At 41.4% G+C, this 14,808-nt stretch overlaps 1 pseudogene; it reads left to right on the top strand.

Annotated features, from left to right (window-relative positions):
* The first annotated feature begins 8,154 nt into the window (after positions 1-8,154).
* On the top strand, positions 8,155-8,570 carry LOC130034731 (cytochrome b-c1 complex subunit 7-like; annotated as a pseudogene).
* Positions 8,571-14,808: the final 6,238 nt, after the last annotated feature.

Below are 14,808 nucleotides of genomic sequence, written 5' to 3'. Positions count from 1 at the left end.
GTGTCTCCTGATGGGTGAATGGATAAAGATGTGCATATATACATAATAAAATGTATCATCAATAAAAAGGCACTCCTACCATCTGTGACAATAGGGTTCAACACTGAGGACATTATGTTTACTGAAATAAATTAGAGAAGGGCAAATATCCTATATCTTATATCAGAAAAAGTCAGGCTTATTAAAAAAATGTAGGATATTTGTTGTCAGATTTGGAGATGATGGATAATTAATAAATATGGTGGTCAAAGGGCCCAAACTAGCAATTACAAACAGTAAATCCCGGGAGATGTAATATATAATGTGGTGATTAGAGTTAACAATACTGGATTATATTCAGTTACCAAGAGATGAGATCTCAACACACACACACACACACACACACACACACACACACACACCTCTAACTATGTGAGGTAATTGTATTAATTTTATTATGATTATCATTTTTATATATACATGTATCAAATCATTGCAATATATACCTTAAAGTCACACAATATTTTTTTAAATTTTTTTTTATTAGTGAAACACCATGAGGTACAGTTGTAGATTTACAATTTTTTGTGCTTGGGTTTCGAATATACAATGATCAGATACCATCTCTCCACCAGTGCCCATTTTCCACCACCATGGATAAGATCCCCCCACCCCCTTCCCCCCATCCCCCCCTGCCTCTGTGGCAGGGCAATCCCCTGTGTTCTCTCTCTCCTTTTGGGTGTTGTGGTCTGCAAAAGAGGCTTTGAGTGGCAAACATGTTCAGTCCATAGTCTACTTTCGACATGCATCTCCCCTCCTGGGAGGATCCTCCAAACACCTTTATTTGGTGCTCCCTTCTCTATCTGAGCTGCCCTTTCCTCTAGAATGCCCGGCTGGCCACTAAGCTATGGAGTAATTCTCCTGGTGCTTATCTCAGCTATTCTTGGGTATTAATCTCATATTTTCTTACTTTATATCCCCCAGATGAATGCAATCTTTCTATGTCTATCCCTCTCTTTCTGACTCATTTCGCTTAGCATGATACTCTCCATGTTGTACCACTTGTATGTAAATTTCATGACTTCATCTTTTCTAACAGCTACATAGTACTCCATTGTGTAGATGTACCAAAGTTTCTTTAACCAGTCATCTGTTCTTGGGCATTCAGGTTTCTTCCAGTTTCTGGCTATTGTAAAGAGTGCTGCAATGAACAAACACGTGCAGATGTCACTTCGACTATACATTTTTGCCTCTCTGGGATATATTCCCAGGAGTGGTATTGCTGGGTCAAATGGGAGCTCAATTTCTAATTTTTTGAGAATCGTCCATACTGTTTTCCAGAAGGGCTGAACCAGTCGACATTCCCACCAACAGTGAAGGAGTGTCCCCTTCTCACCACATCCGCGCCAGCATCGGTTGCTTTTATTCTTTTGAATGTGGGCCAGTCTCTGAGGTGTGAGATGGTATCTCATTGTGGTTTTGATCTGCATCTCCCTGATAATTAATGATGTAGAGCATTTTCTCATGAAAGTCACACAATTTTTAAGGTCAACTATAGCTCAATAAATCTAGGGAACGTGCAGTGAGAAGAGAGTTTCCTTCCTATAATGACATAATTGCTTCGAAGTAGCAGAAATCATTATAGATTACTAGATGCCTGAGCCCTTTTATTTAATTGTCTTGATCATCTCACATTATTTTATTTTAATTATATTTATTTATTGGTTCATTGATTTGGAGTCACACCCAGTCGTGCTCAGAACTTACTCTTGGCTTTGTGCTCAGGGATTTCTCCTGGTATTGCTTGGGGGACGTAAGTGGTGCTGCAGATCAAATTGGAGTCAGCTGCATGCAAAGCATATGCCTCACCCCCTGTACTGTCTCTCCAGCCCATCACAACATTTTATTTTTTTAAATTACTTCCCTTATCACTTAATCACTTAACTTCCCGTTAGTCGTCGATTTGCTCGAGCGGGCGCCAGTAACATCTCCATTTGTCCCTGTCGCGTGCTAGTGTAGCCCAATGGCATCTGTTCGCTCCGGGAACATGAAGGGCCTCAAACCAATCGTTCATGATCTTGACGAAGAAGTCTGACCATCTGGTAGGTGGGCGGCCACAGTCTGTTGACATCCCGTGGAATCCAGTCGGTAACAGCTCTAGTCCAGCGGTCGTCTTTAAATCTCATTACGTGACCAGCCCATCTGATTTTCGACACCTTGGCAAATGAGACACCATCCCTGATTCTTGATCGTCGACGGATGTCAGAACTCTGGATTCTTTCTCTCATTTGAGTGAAACGTGATATTCCAAGCATAGCTCTTTCTATTCTTCTTTGGGAGACCTGAATAGCGTTCTCATCTTGTTTGCGTAGGGCCCAGGTCTCTGAGGCATATGTTAATGCAGGAAGAACAGTGGAATCAAAGAGATGTGCCTGGAGCCGGAGGTTCTTCGTCCTCTTAGCTATTTCTTCGACGTTCTTGAAGGCGTTCCAAGCCGCTCTCTTCCTCCTGCGCAGCTCAGGTGCCAGGTCATTTGTCATGTTGACTTCTCGACCTAGGTACACATAGCTGTTGCATTCGGAGATGGTCGTTCCGTTGAGAGCGAATGGGGCATCAGGAACGAGGCTGTTTCTCATAAACATTGTCTTCGTAAGATTCAGCTGTAATCCTACCTTTCCACACTCACGGTCAAAGTCGGCCAGCATTTGTAATTCTACAAAATTACTTAATGAATTAATTTTTCTTTTGGGGTCCCCACTCAGTGATGCTCAGGGGGTTATTCCTGGCTTTGCACTCAGGAATTACTCCTGGCAGTGCTCTGGGGACCATACGGAATGCCGAGAATCAAACCCGGGATGGCTGCATGCAAAGCAAATATTCTACCCACTCTACTATCACTCCAGCGCTTTCTCCCCACCCCTCATCACAACATTTTAAACTAGAGAAAGGGACACAGGCTAAGAGAGGCTGTGATTTGCTTTAGGCACAGCTCCGGCAAACAGCATATGTAAAGATAGTGCTCTTTGCTGAACTGCATTGCAAACATGGCATTTTTCAGTAGAAAGAGCAACATGCAGTAGGAAGTCAGTATGAGTTAGGTACTGACCATACAGGCACTGGATCCATATGGAAGTCTAATTTTCAATGTATTATCATGGCACTGGTTCCAGCAGGAATATAGCACAGCGGGTAGGGCGTTCGCCTTACAAGCGGCCAACATGGCCGACCCGAGTTCGATTCCTCCGCCCCTCTCGGAGAGCCCGGCAAGCTACCGAGAGTATTCGATATGCCAGACACAGTAACAACAAAGTCTCCAATGGAGACGTTACTGGGCCCGCTCGAGCAAATCGACGATCAACGGGAGGGCCTTTTCTTATTTTTTAATATAAATGTATTTATTTATTTTTAAGTTTTTATTAGTGAAACACCATGAGATACAGTTACAGACTTACAAATATTTGTGCTTGGGTTTCAGTTATACAATGATCAAGTATCCATCCCTCCACCAGTGCCCATTTTCCACCACCACTAATCCCAGTATCCCTCCTACCCCCATTCCCGCCCCCCCATCCCACCCTGCCTCTGTGACAGGGCATTCCCTTTTGTTCTCTCTCTCCTTTTGGGTGCTGTGGTTTGCAAAAGAGGCATTGAGTGGCAATCATGTTCGGTCCGTAGTCTACTTTCAGCAGAGCATAATTTTTAATGTGTTATAGGAACTAGAGGAGGAGCTTACAGTTTCAAGGTCCATAAAGTCATATGTGACCTAAAGTCACATAAAGTCAAAGCAGTACCAAAGGTTATTCATTAAAGTTTCTCAGAAGTTGCAAAAAGCCTCTAAGAAACAGCTGGTCACAGGGCCACTCTCAGTAATATCCAGCCTACTCATGAGCCACTGGTGTCACCTCAGTGGGGCTGTAAGATGGGCCGCATATAGCACCAGAGATGCAACTTGAGGCCGAGGAGGTCCATGGCATGAGCTCTGGCCCTTTAAACTTTGAATTGGTACTTTAGAATTTTCTCCGTTGCCTTATAAACCCAAGTCGATTTTTTTTCCTGATTTGTTAAAAGTGCACAATGGGGTAGATTTGAATGTTCACTTAGAAAGCTTAATTAACTTAAATTCTATATTCATTTGTTTCATAAAACTATCAAAACTAGTATGTTTTTTCCTAAAGTATAGTGCTTAGTGGGGCTGGAGTGATAGCACAGCAGATAGGGTGTTTGCCTTGCACGTGGCTAACCCGGGTTCGATTCCCAGCATCCCATGTGGTCCCCCGAGTACTGCCAGGAGTAATTCCTGAGTACATGAGCCAGGAGTAACCCCTGGCTCATTGCCAGGTTACATTGCTGGGTATGACCCAAAAAGAAAAAAGATTAAATAAATAAAAATAAATAAAGTGTCCTCCAGAAGAGATAACCTCTTCCCTTTCTGCTTTCTTTTCTAAGTTTTAAAAATATGCATGTGTCTATATACATCTATAACATTGTACACACACACACACACACACACACACACACACACACACACAAACCATGAAAAGCTCTGTATCTCCTTCCAGTAAAAATCTCCCCTGTTGAATTGTATATGCTGAGATATTTGTATCTCCTTCCAGTAAAAATCTCTATTGAATTGTATTTGCTGGGAGAGACTGTATTAATTCTTGAAGATTACACAAGTTTGACCATGTGAAGTCACATCAAGTACAACAGTGGAGTAGGAGACCTTTGTGCCCTGGACTAGCAAATTTGTAAAGTGCTGGGGATAGGAGAATTCTGCTCCCCAGGTGTACATTAAAATAAAGCAAGAGTTTGCTTTCTTAAACTAAATTATACTCTGCAGTAATGGCAAAGCTTAAAAGAAAGTTCCTGGATTTCAGGATTTGGACGTTCTGTGTCCTATTCTGTGACATTAAAGGGAACATAAAAAAGACCAGTTTGGGGCTGGAGTGATAGTATAGCGTGTAGCTCTCCATGCAGTTGACCCGAATTTAATACCTGGCATCCCATATAGTCCTCCGAGTCTATATGTGATCCCTGAATGCAGAGCCATGAGTTACCCCTGAGCATCTCTGAATGTGATCACTCCAAAAAACAAAACAGACAAGACCAATTTGCTGCCTTAGGGCTTAGATAGGTGTATGGGTCAGCAGAGCTAAGCACAATGGTTTCTATTTGCTCTTGCTTCATGAGGGTCAGTAACCCCATGATATTGCTAAATCTAAGGCGAAGGCAGAAAAAGGCCAAGACAAAACAAGGCTAAGACACACAAAGCTGATGCTGGCTTATCTACCACCTCCTGACCTCACCGGCCCCTTTCCTCCCAATCCAGCTCTCCCTCCAGTGGCCTCTGTGTGAGTTCTGGAACATGACTGTCCTGCACTCTCCTGGCCCAGGGCCTCTGCATCGCTAATCCCTCTGCTGAACACCAAGACACGTCCCCTTTCCTCTGCACTGTCACCCCATGCTCCCCTCAGTTCTCTGTTCTTAGGCTTCTCTGTTTAGAATGAGTCAAGACTTAGAGCAGAGAGAGCACCATGTGGCCTAGAGTGTGTGCTTTGCGTTGCAGGAGGCCAGGTGTGATCCCCAGCACCATATGGTCCCCCACGCACTGCCAGGAGCCACCCCTGAGCTGAACCAGGAGTATCCCACACAATCATTAGGTGTGATACCAAGAACACAAACCATAAGAAGAAGAAAAAAAATGAAAAGAGATCTCCACAATTCCCTTTACAGGTTTTTAAAAATAACATTTATAACCTTATAATTAAAAAAAAATCTCATCTCCACCAAAAGAAATTCAAGTTTCAAGAAAGCAGGGATGGGCCTCCTTTATAGAGATAATAGCTGATGTTGCTTGCACATTGAATCACTTACTGGGCATGTGCTTCATCACATAAGGTATCTCCCTAGCCCCTACATAAATTTTATTGTATTGCCTTTAACCTACTTTTAGAATTGTTCGTGGAATATATGAGATATGCAATTAATACTTATTTGAATAAAATATATGGAGGAGATAGATATCTCAAATCTATAGTTTTTCATTTTTGTCATTAACTTATACATTTTCCTTTAGGAAATAGTTTATTTTAAACCAGAGAAATATCCCAGGAGTTAAGATGCTTACTTTGAATGTAGCCAGTTCTAGCTTGATCTGTGTGCCACCACACGTGGTCCTCCCCAAGCCCCCTCAGGAGTGATCCCTGAGCACCATTGGGTATGGCCCTAGAACAAAGGAAGGAAAGAAAGAAAGAAAGAAAGAAAGAAAGAAAGAAAGAAAGAGAAGAAAGAAAAGAAAAAATTAAAAGAAAAGGAAGATACAGAAATAAAAAAGGAAGGAAAATAAAAAAGGAAAGAAAGAAAGGAAAGAAAAGAGAGGAAGATACAAAAAGGAAGAGAGAAAAAAGAAAGAAAAAAAGAAAGAAAGAAAGAAAGAAAGAAAGAAAGAAAGACAGGAAGAAAGGAAGGAAGGAAGGAAAGAAAAAGAAGAGGAATTTGCTTATTTTATTTCTGGTTTAAGATTTTAAAAAATTATATATATGCACATATATATATATATATCATGATCACGATCATCCTGTTGTTTGTCGATTGCCTCGAGCAAGCCTCAGTAACGTCTCCTTCATCCTAGCCCTGAGATTTTAAAAAGTGCCATATTCAAGGCTCTTTCAGGGTTAGGAGAATGAGACCCAACATTGTTACTGGTATTTGGCATATTGGTATGCCACGGGTAGTTTGCCAGACTCTGCCGTGAGAGCAGGATACATTTGGTAGCCTGCCAGGATGTCCAAAGCAAGAATGAGATAAGATGTCATGTGGCCGCAAATGCGGCCATGCACTTCCAGGAGCTGGGTTTTATAGTCTCTGAGTCTTGGTCGTTGATGGGATTACACAGTGGGGGGCAGTTGGTGGGTGTGACTCCTGCCTACTGGAAGATGGAGGATCTGGGTGGAGGATGCTCAGCCCCCATCTGAACAGGCTTGGAGATCTCAGCCCCGGGACCCGCATGCCTTTGTTCTTCTGCCGGTACCTTCATGTGTGTAGATAGTGGTCTCAGCATGATTGTGGCTGGTTCTGGAGGTCTTTGGAATATTAAATATTAGATAATTTATTGAATATATTTCCCCCTAGACTGTTGAGAATTCACAGCATAAGCTGTGGGCATGCATGGCAGTTTATTATTATATATAATATATATAATATAATATATAATATATACACACATATATATTGCTATTGTGATGAACACACCTGGTGCTTTTGGGGGTGTTGTTGAGGGGTGTGACATGCATCGTGAAAGATAAAACTTAGGCCCTCACACATTCAAGGTCTGTGTGCTACCACTTATACCATATCACTGCCCCTAAAATTTAATTTCTTTTCTTTCTGGTGATCTTGCCTGTTCATATTTAAAAAGGAAACCTTAAGGGTAAGAGTATGCTTTTAAATCAGTCACAGTTCCCCAGAGCCACTCTGGGTAGGAAACAAGAAGCAGAACTGCAGGCCGAGGGGAGTGGAGTTCCTCAAAACATTTAAGTCTCAGGGAAAAGCACTTAGGAGAGTGGAGTGAGAGAATCAGACTCGAATCTGCGTCCGCTATTTTTGTTCTGTTCCATATAAATGGAATTGTGATCAAAGATCTTTCAAAGTCAGTGTTGCTGATGAGTTCAGCTACTTCTAGAGGATCAGCAGTCATGTAGGTCACTGGGTGTTGTGACCTTCCTCATAAATCCCCCGATAGTTCTTCATCAGACGGCAAGCCAATCTAAAGCTCTGGCTTTCATTTTTCAGCTCTTTTGAATAGAATGCGCAGCATCTCTCTTGTTCTACATGCGACTCTGGAGAAATGTGTAAGTCACAATCTTCATCCATGTCAGGACCTTATGAAAAGATATGTCACTCATAGCGGCAGTGTCTCATACAAGAGAGCATGTGGGTGCATAGTATATGAAGCTGACACACGTAGTCACTCTTTGTGAACACTGTGGGTTCATTTATTCAACGGCCAACTGCCATGCATGCCCACAGCTTATGCTGTGAATTCTTAACAGTCTAGGGGGAAAGATATTTAATAAATTATCTAATATTTAATGGTTATTACCAATAATTTCTAACCCTTCATGCGGTTTAAATTCCTAAGGCATATGAGAAAGATGGGGTGGGGGTGGTGTCAACATGGTGGGCAGGAAGATAGTTGTAGCCTAGAGCCAGTGACTGGAGGGTTTTGGGAAATGATATTACAATGCCATGGGGTTCAATAAACTGGGGTTAATGCATGAAGATATGATCTATGAGGATGAAGACTTGAAGGACACCATCAGGAGACTCCCAGAGAACCTTGTAGAATGACATGATGTTTTGTATCAAGAGGGACCTGAACTGGACCATGAGGGTGCAGATCTTGCCCAAGGAACAGTGAGTGGACAATACATGAAGAGGATAAATCCTACCTTGAGCCATAACTGAAAGAGGTTTTTCAGGAAAGAAAAATAAGAGAGAAGAATGAGCAAAGAAACAGTCACACAATCTGGATCAGCTGCGCTCAAAGATATTTTTTCTCAAGTTGGTTAAAGCTAAAAATTTCCAATTGAACTTATTTGAGCTGAAAATGAATACATTAGTTTAAATAAGTATCTATTGTGATTATTGCTTTTTTTTTAAAAAAGGAAAAATGTAAAACATCATCTTCGTCTCCTTGTGAGAAAAGATAATTATCTGAGATCTATGAAGTTTAAAGGAGGTGGAGTCATTTGGGATGAGGTCAATTTTGACCAGGGTAGAAAAGTTGTAAAAGAAAATGTTGTACCAAAAACTAAAAGTGGAATTAGTATGCTTGGAAACAGATGACACACTTGGCCAAAGCATACAGAAAACTTGGAGAGAACAGAAAGTGTAGGCGAGAGAAATAGTATAGGGGTTAGAACAGAGGTGAGAATGGGAGCCTGAAGGCACAGCTCGGAAGGCTGGAAGTGTTCACTGAGGTGCCACAGACCACCTGTGATCAGTGCCAATACTGGGCCACTATCCACAGGCACCTGTGTTTGTGTAAATTAGGCAACTATGATGGTATGGGGGGAGTTTCACTGTTACCCACTTCAATTTATCTTGCAAGAATTTATTTTGCAAAAGCATTAAAAATGTTGTGACAACTCATGTTTACTATAGATGATGCTGGAAAAATGACAAATATAAAGGAAAAAAACTCATAATTTTACACAGTGACCTGGTCACTGATAAAGTTGATGCATTCTCTTAGTATTTTCCTGTTCCTATTGTTTTCCTTTTCCTTTTTATTAAAGTTGGATCACAGTCCCTGAACAGACTCTGATTTTTCTGCTAAATACACTTTGGATATTTTCCTATGGAAAAGAAGTTCTTCAAAAGCACAGTATCATCTCACAAAAATCCAACTTCAGCAGTGTTCCTAATGATGAGCTGGTAGACTATTTCTACTTTGGCTGTTCATGAAAAACTCCTTTCTTCATGAATAATAGTCCAAATGTACATTATACACCCTTCTAAATACCTCCTACATTAGATATTAACTCATTTAGTTTTCCCAGTAACACAAGGGAGTAAACTTAATCATTCACAGCTCTGGTTTACAAATGAGGAAGCACATAGGTCAGCATCTTGACAGTAATTGAATAGGAAAAGAGGGTCAAACAAGCTTTAGGAACACTAGGTAAAAAGCACAAATGTGAGTTAGTTCCATCTAGATAGTTGAACAAGGTGAGGACTGACAAAGGGTCTTCACTTCCCTTCAAGCTGAAAATCTGGGATAATTGATAATTTGCTCTCCCATATCCATGGGTTATACACTGCAGATTCAGCTAACAACAGTGGCTGGTTGGGTTTAAATGAGAAATAGTGTATCAAAACCAATTGTCCCCCCCGCCCCAAAACCCACACGAAACAAAATAAAACTTCGTTCATGTCAATCTGTGCTATTCATATCCATGTTGTTCAAGGGTGAGTTGTATATTGTACATGGGTGTTTAAGAAAATACCTAATAATTACTGTAATGTTTTCTAATTTTTAATTATGAAATTGATTTAGAAAAATATGATTCTTTTCACATTATTACAGAGATTTTAATGTTCAAATGGAAAGTAAGCTTACATCGTAGGCTGAAGACATCTACTAATGTCTAGTTTACTTCTGGATTTTAAGAGAAGTAGCTGATTTACAGGGAGGGAATCACTGGGCATCAGTGTCTTTCAGACTTACTAGAGCATTTTAAATGAAATTTAGTTTCTAGGGCTATGTTGCTTCATAAATTTACTGAGTTGCTTTGCACAACTTTGTTTATGAGAGCTCTGCTTTTTTGTTTTTTCCTGGAACCTATTGATTTAACCAAGGGTTAAAATTCTTACTATCGCTCCAGCCCCCAGCGGTAGGGCGTTCGCCTTACAAGCGACCAACATGGCCGACCCGAGTTCGATTCCTCCGCCCCTCTCGGAGAGCCCGGCAAGCTACCGAGAGTATTTGATATGCCAAACACAGTAACAACAAAGTCTCCAATGGAGACGTTACTGGGCCCACTGGAGCAAATCGACGATCAACGGGAGGGCCTTTAAAATTCTTACCTGCGGTAGTATACCCTTCTTTCCCAATTTAATTGTGTACCAAATAGAATGAGTAGCAAAGGGTCAGTTGTTGATTATTTGGGAGAAATAAAGCTTATAGATCTGGGGGGGAAAAAAACCCTGAAAATCCTTTCCACTCCTGTGTCCTGTGATAGTTTAAGTCACAATTTTCCCGTGTTACTTGATAACCCTTGTCCTTTAATGAAGGAGGGGGTGGGTCAGCAGAGGCCTTATAAAACTCTGGTGAAGACTAATGTCCGCAGGATGTCCTTTTATTCTTTTCTTAAAAAAATAAAATTTTTGTTAGAGAGCTAGTAAAGTCACGTGGACAGCCAGGATTCAGTTCTCAGCATTCCATATGAGTCCCCCCACCAGGACTGATCCCTGAGTGCAGAGCAAGGAGTAATCCCTGAGCCCCGCCGGGTTATGACCAAAAACAATTCTCTGAGCATCCTGCCTGTACCTTGTGGGCCTAGATAAAACATGGAATGGATGCTTGTATTTGTAAACTCCTATACATTTTTATTGCTAACAACAGTGCTGCTGGCATGAAGGAAAAGAAATAATGTCTATGCAATGAGTTCCTTGCTATGAAAATAACCCCTAGATGAAATGACATCTCAGGCTTCCTTGGGCTTAACCTTTGTAGCCTGAGAGCCGGTGGAGTGGTGAAGATGTAAAACATTCAGGATCAGTCTGGAAAGTCGGCACAGCCATGGGGAAAGGAGCAGAGATGCATCTGTGGTGAGCTACTCGATGAGGTGGTTCAAGCATGCATCTTGGGGTCCGTGAGTGAAGGGGAGCAGGAGAGGAAAGAAGACCCCTGGGACAGTCCTGATGTCCTTATTATTGAACCCGGAGAGAGACTGCATATGTGTCTCTAGCTCCAAAACCAGACACAAAGGATGACTAGAAATGTTCAAATCCAGTGTGACGCTTTCGTAATCTTTTCTTCCCCCATTATGTTAATGTTTGCTTTCACATAACAAGTCTGTTTATGTCTGCAAATGATTAGCTGAAGACCCTGCTTCTGGAGCAAAGCTTAAACAAGGATCTACTAAAACTTCAAAAAAGGATTAACTCCTAGAGGCCAGGTAAGGGAACAACAGTTACAACATAGCTAGGCCTGGATAATCCACCAAGGTGCGGAGCTGCCTAGTGAAGTTCTGGCTGGGTGAACTCAAGCAGGAAAGCAGAGAGGCGTGGGGGTGGGGTTGTGGGTGCAACCCTGGGTTGGGGAAATGAAACGCCTGCTCTGGTAGTTTGATTTTAGGCTGAACATGTAGTTTGCAAGTGACATCAGTTTCTGATCTGTAGCTTTACCGGGAACAGAGCAATCTGTTCTTATTTGATCTATTTCTTTTCTCAAATATGTTGTACCAAAGAAGATCAGTTTCTCGAGATTGGAGTTGAATTGGATTGCTGTGATGTTAGAGGCTTTTTGATTCACAATGCTTTGTTAAAAACAATTTAAAATGAAACAGGCACTGGTGGAGGGATGGGTAAACTTGAACATTGTATGACTTGAAACATAATCACAGAAGTTTGTAAGTCTGTAACGGTATCTCACGGTGATGCATTAAAATGCAATTTTTAGAATTTTTTTAAATGAATCAATTAATCAATCAATCCTTTGTAGAGGGGACTGGTGTCTAAAACTAACAGGTTCTGGGTCCCTCCCGTAAGTTCTCAGTCAACGAGTCTGGAGGTTCAATATGAGAATCTGGGACCCTATGGTGCTGCCTACTTCCTGCAGTGTGCAGGGGCCTTTACGGCTGCACCCAGGGATACTCAGGGTTCGTGTAGGGCTAGGAATTGACTCAGGGTCAGCCACGTTCAAGTCACAAGTCTTAAACCCTGTATTATGTCTCTAGCCCACAATTTCAAATCTGAAGAGGACTATGTTATTTAATGCTCTCGCTATAGAAACAACAGTGCTCTAAAATAAATATCTCTTACTTCTACTTTCAGACTGGCTCCCTGAAATTTATCAACCTGGATGGCTGTATACCAGAAATACCATCTAAGAAGAAATGCTAGATTCTGCTTACAATTCTATAGTCCCACTCATCATGACATCATGTACCTTCAAATTTTATTTACCCTCTTCAGAATTCCCCAAAGAAAATCAGTAAAGAACAACTCAACCTATATGACTGTAGCACTGTAGTACTGTCCTTCCATTGTTCGTCGATTTGCTCTAGCAGGCCCAGTGAGACTTGTTGTTACTGTGTTTGGCATATCGAATATGTCATGGGTAGCTTGCCAGGCTTTGCCGTGTGGGTGAGATAATCTTGGTAGCTTGCTGGGCTCTCCGAGAGGGATGGAGGAATCGAACCCGGGTCGGCCAGTCCGGCCGCGTGCAAGGCAAACACCTTACCACTGTGCTATCGCTCCCCATTTCTTTTACCAGTTGGACATTTATTCGATTTTTAAAGAAAATGTCACTTTGATAGTAAACATTTTGAGTGAAAAATCTTTGAAGCATTATTTACTTACTAGGAGCACTCATTTTTTTGAAAATTAGGTTCATTCTACATAAGTTGTGAAATCTCAATTTTTATATCTGTGTCTAATAAATATTAAACTGTAATTAGTAACTACTATTATTTTTAAGTAGGGTAACATTGGTTTCCCACTGTGCAAATGTTAGTAAGTTTTATAGGGATGCGGTGTTATCACATCAAACCTACAACCAGAGTTTCGTTATTCCTCCCCACTATCCATAGGGCCCTTCCATACCCCATCCTTGTCCTTGATAACTTTGGTGCTTGCTCAGGTCTAAGTGTTTTAACTGCACGTAGTCTGTTCCCTTGATTGATCCTCCCCGCCACCCCCACAACCAGTGATGCTCAGGGCTTACTCCTGACTCTGCACTCACGGATCACTCCTTGACGGGATTTGGAGGATCGCATGTGGTATAGGGGATCAAACCTGGGTCCGTCACAAGCAAGGCAAGTGCTCTGCCACTGTACTATAACTTGACTCATTTCTTTATATACCACATAGGAGTGAGATTTTTTACTATTTGTCCTTCTCTTTCTGACATTGTGGTTCACATGACTTTGTCTTCATATTGTTGTAAGACTTCATTTTTGCTTAATGTTGACTACTTCAAATTTATTTATTTTCTCATGGTGTACAGAATTTTTTGACATTTAATTTTATTAAAAACACGTGCTTTATAAAGTTGTTCATTATTTATGAGTTGTTTCAAGTATGTAGTATTCCAACACCACCAGTGTGATGTTCCCTCCACTAATATTTTCATTTTACTCCTATTTTAAATGTTAAAGCATTTGTGTACCATGCAGAATTTCCTCACATAGAATTTTGGAACAGGTTACAATGACTGCACTTTGGGGAGAATTCTTCAAGTGACCTTAGGCCACTTATCATGGTCAAATTGAAACCAACTTTTTATTTCAATGTTGATTGGTTCTTATGACTCTGTTAAGAAGTAGTGTCTCAACATAACTTTGTTTTATAATCTTAATGGCAAATTTTTAGGGTTTTTTTTTTTGCCACACCTGATGGTGCTCAGGGGTTATTCCTGAATCTGCGCTCAGAGACCACTCCTAGCAGGGCTTGAGAGACCATACAGGGATGCCAGGAATTGGACCCACATCAGCAACATGCAAGGTAAGCACCCTACCCACTGTATTATCTCTCTGACTGTGGTTAATAACCTTTTTTTTGTGATGTGGGGTCTCCTGCTTTTCTTAGTCTAAGAAGTTTTGTGTTTTCTTAGAAAACTCGGGGAATTTCAATTCTCAATTAACAAAACCATTCTTTTCCCATCTGAACTAAAGTAGGAAACTCCCAAATTTTTCCCGTGTATAGTGTAGAAGACATAACAGAAACTCTCATGACCTATGTTATGGGACCACACGCTGTGTTTTGTGCACCAGTAAATCAGGTATGTGTTCCGGATCTGACCGTATCCAAGCACCTGTAGAAGTACACCTAAGTGAGACCTGGGAGAACTTTGAGACAAACCCACTAGACCCTCCTTGCTCCCTTTCTGCTTGCTTGGGGAGATGCCTTCCCTGAAGAGGTTGGTTGGAGAGGCATGGGAATTGATTTAGACCTTCCGGAACAGTGAGTTACCTAGTGAGGGGACTCGTCTTTGTAGTTCTACAGGGTAAGGATCCAGCATCTTTGTCTCACCTCAAGAAATCCAGCCCCAGAGTAGCTTGTCTGCAGGACCAGCATCAAGGCCCCCTGCTACTGCAAATG

The sequence above is a fragment of the Sorex fumeus genome, unplaced genomic scaffold (assembly GCF_029834395.1).
Source record: "Sorex fumeus unplaced genomic scaffold, SorFum_2.1 ptg000061l, whole genome shotgun sequence".
NCBI classification, from domain to species: Eukaryota; Metazoa; Chordata; class Mammalia; order Eulipotyphla; family Soricidae; genus Sorex; species Sorex fumeus.
Note: the sequence above shows the minus strand (reverse complement) of the source record. Positions and strands in the feature narration are given on the sequence as shown.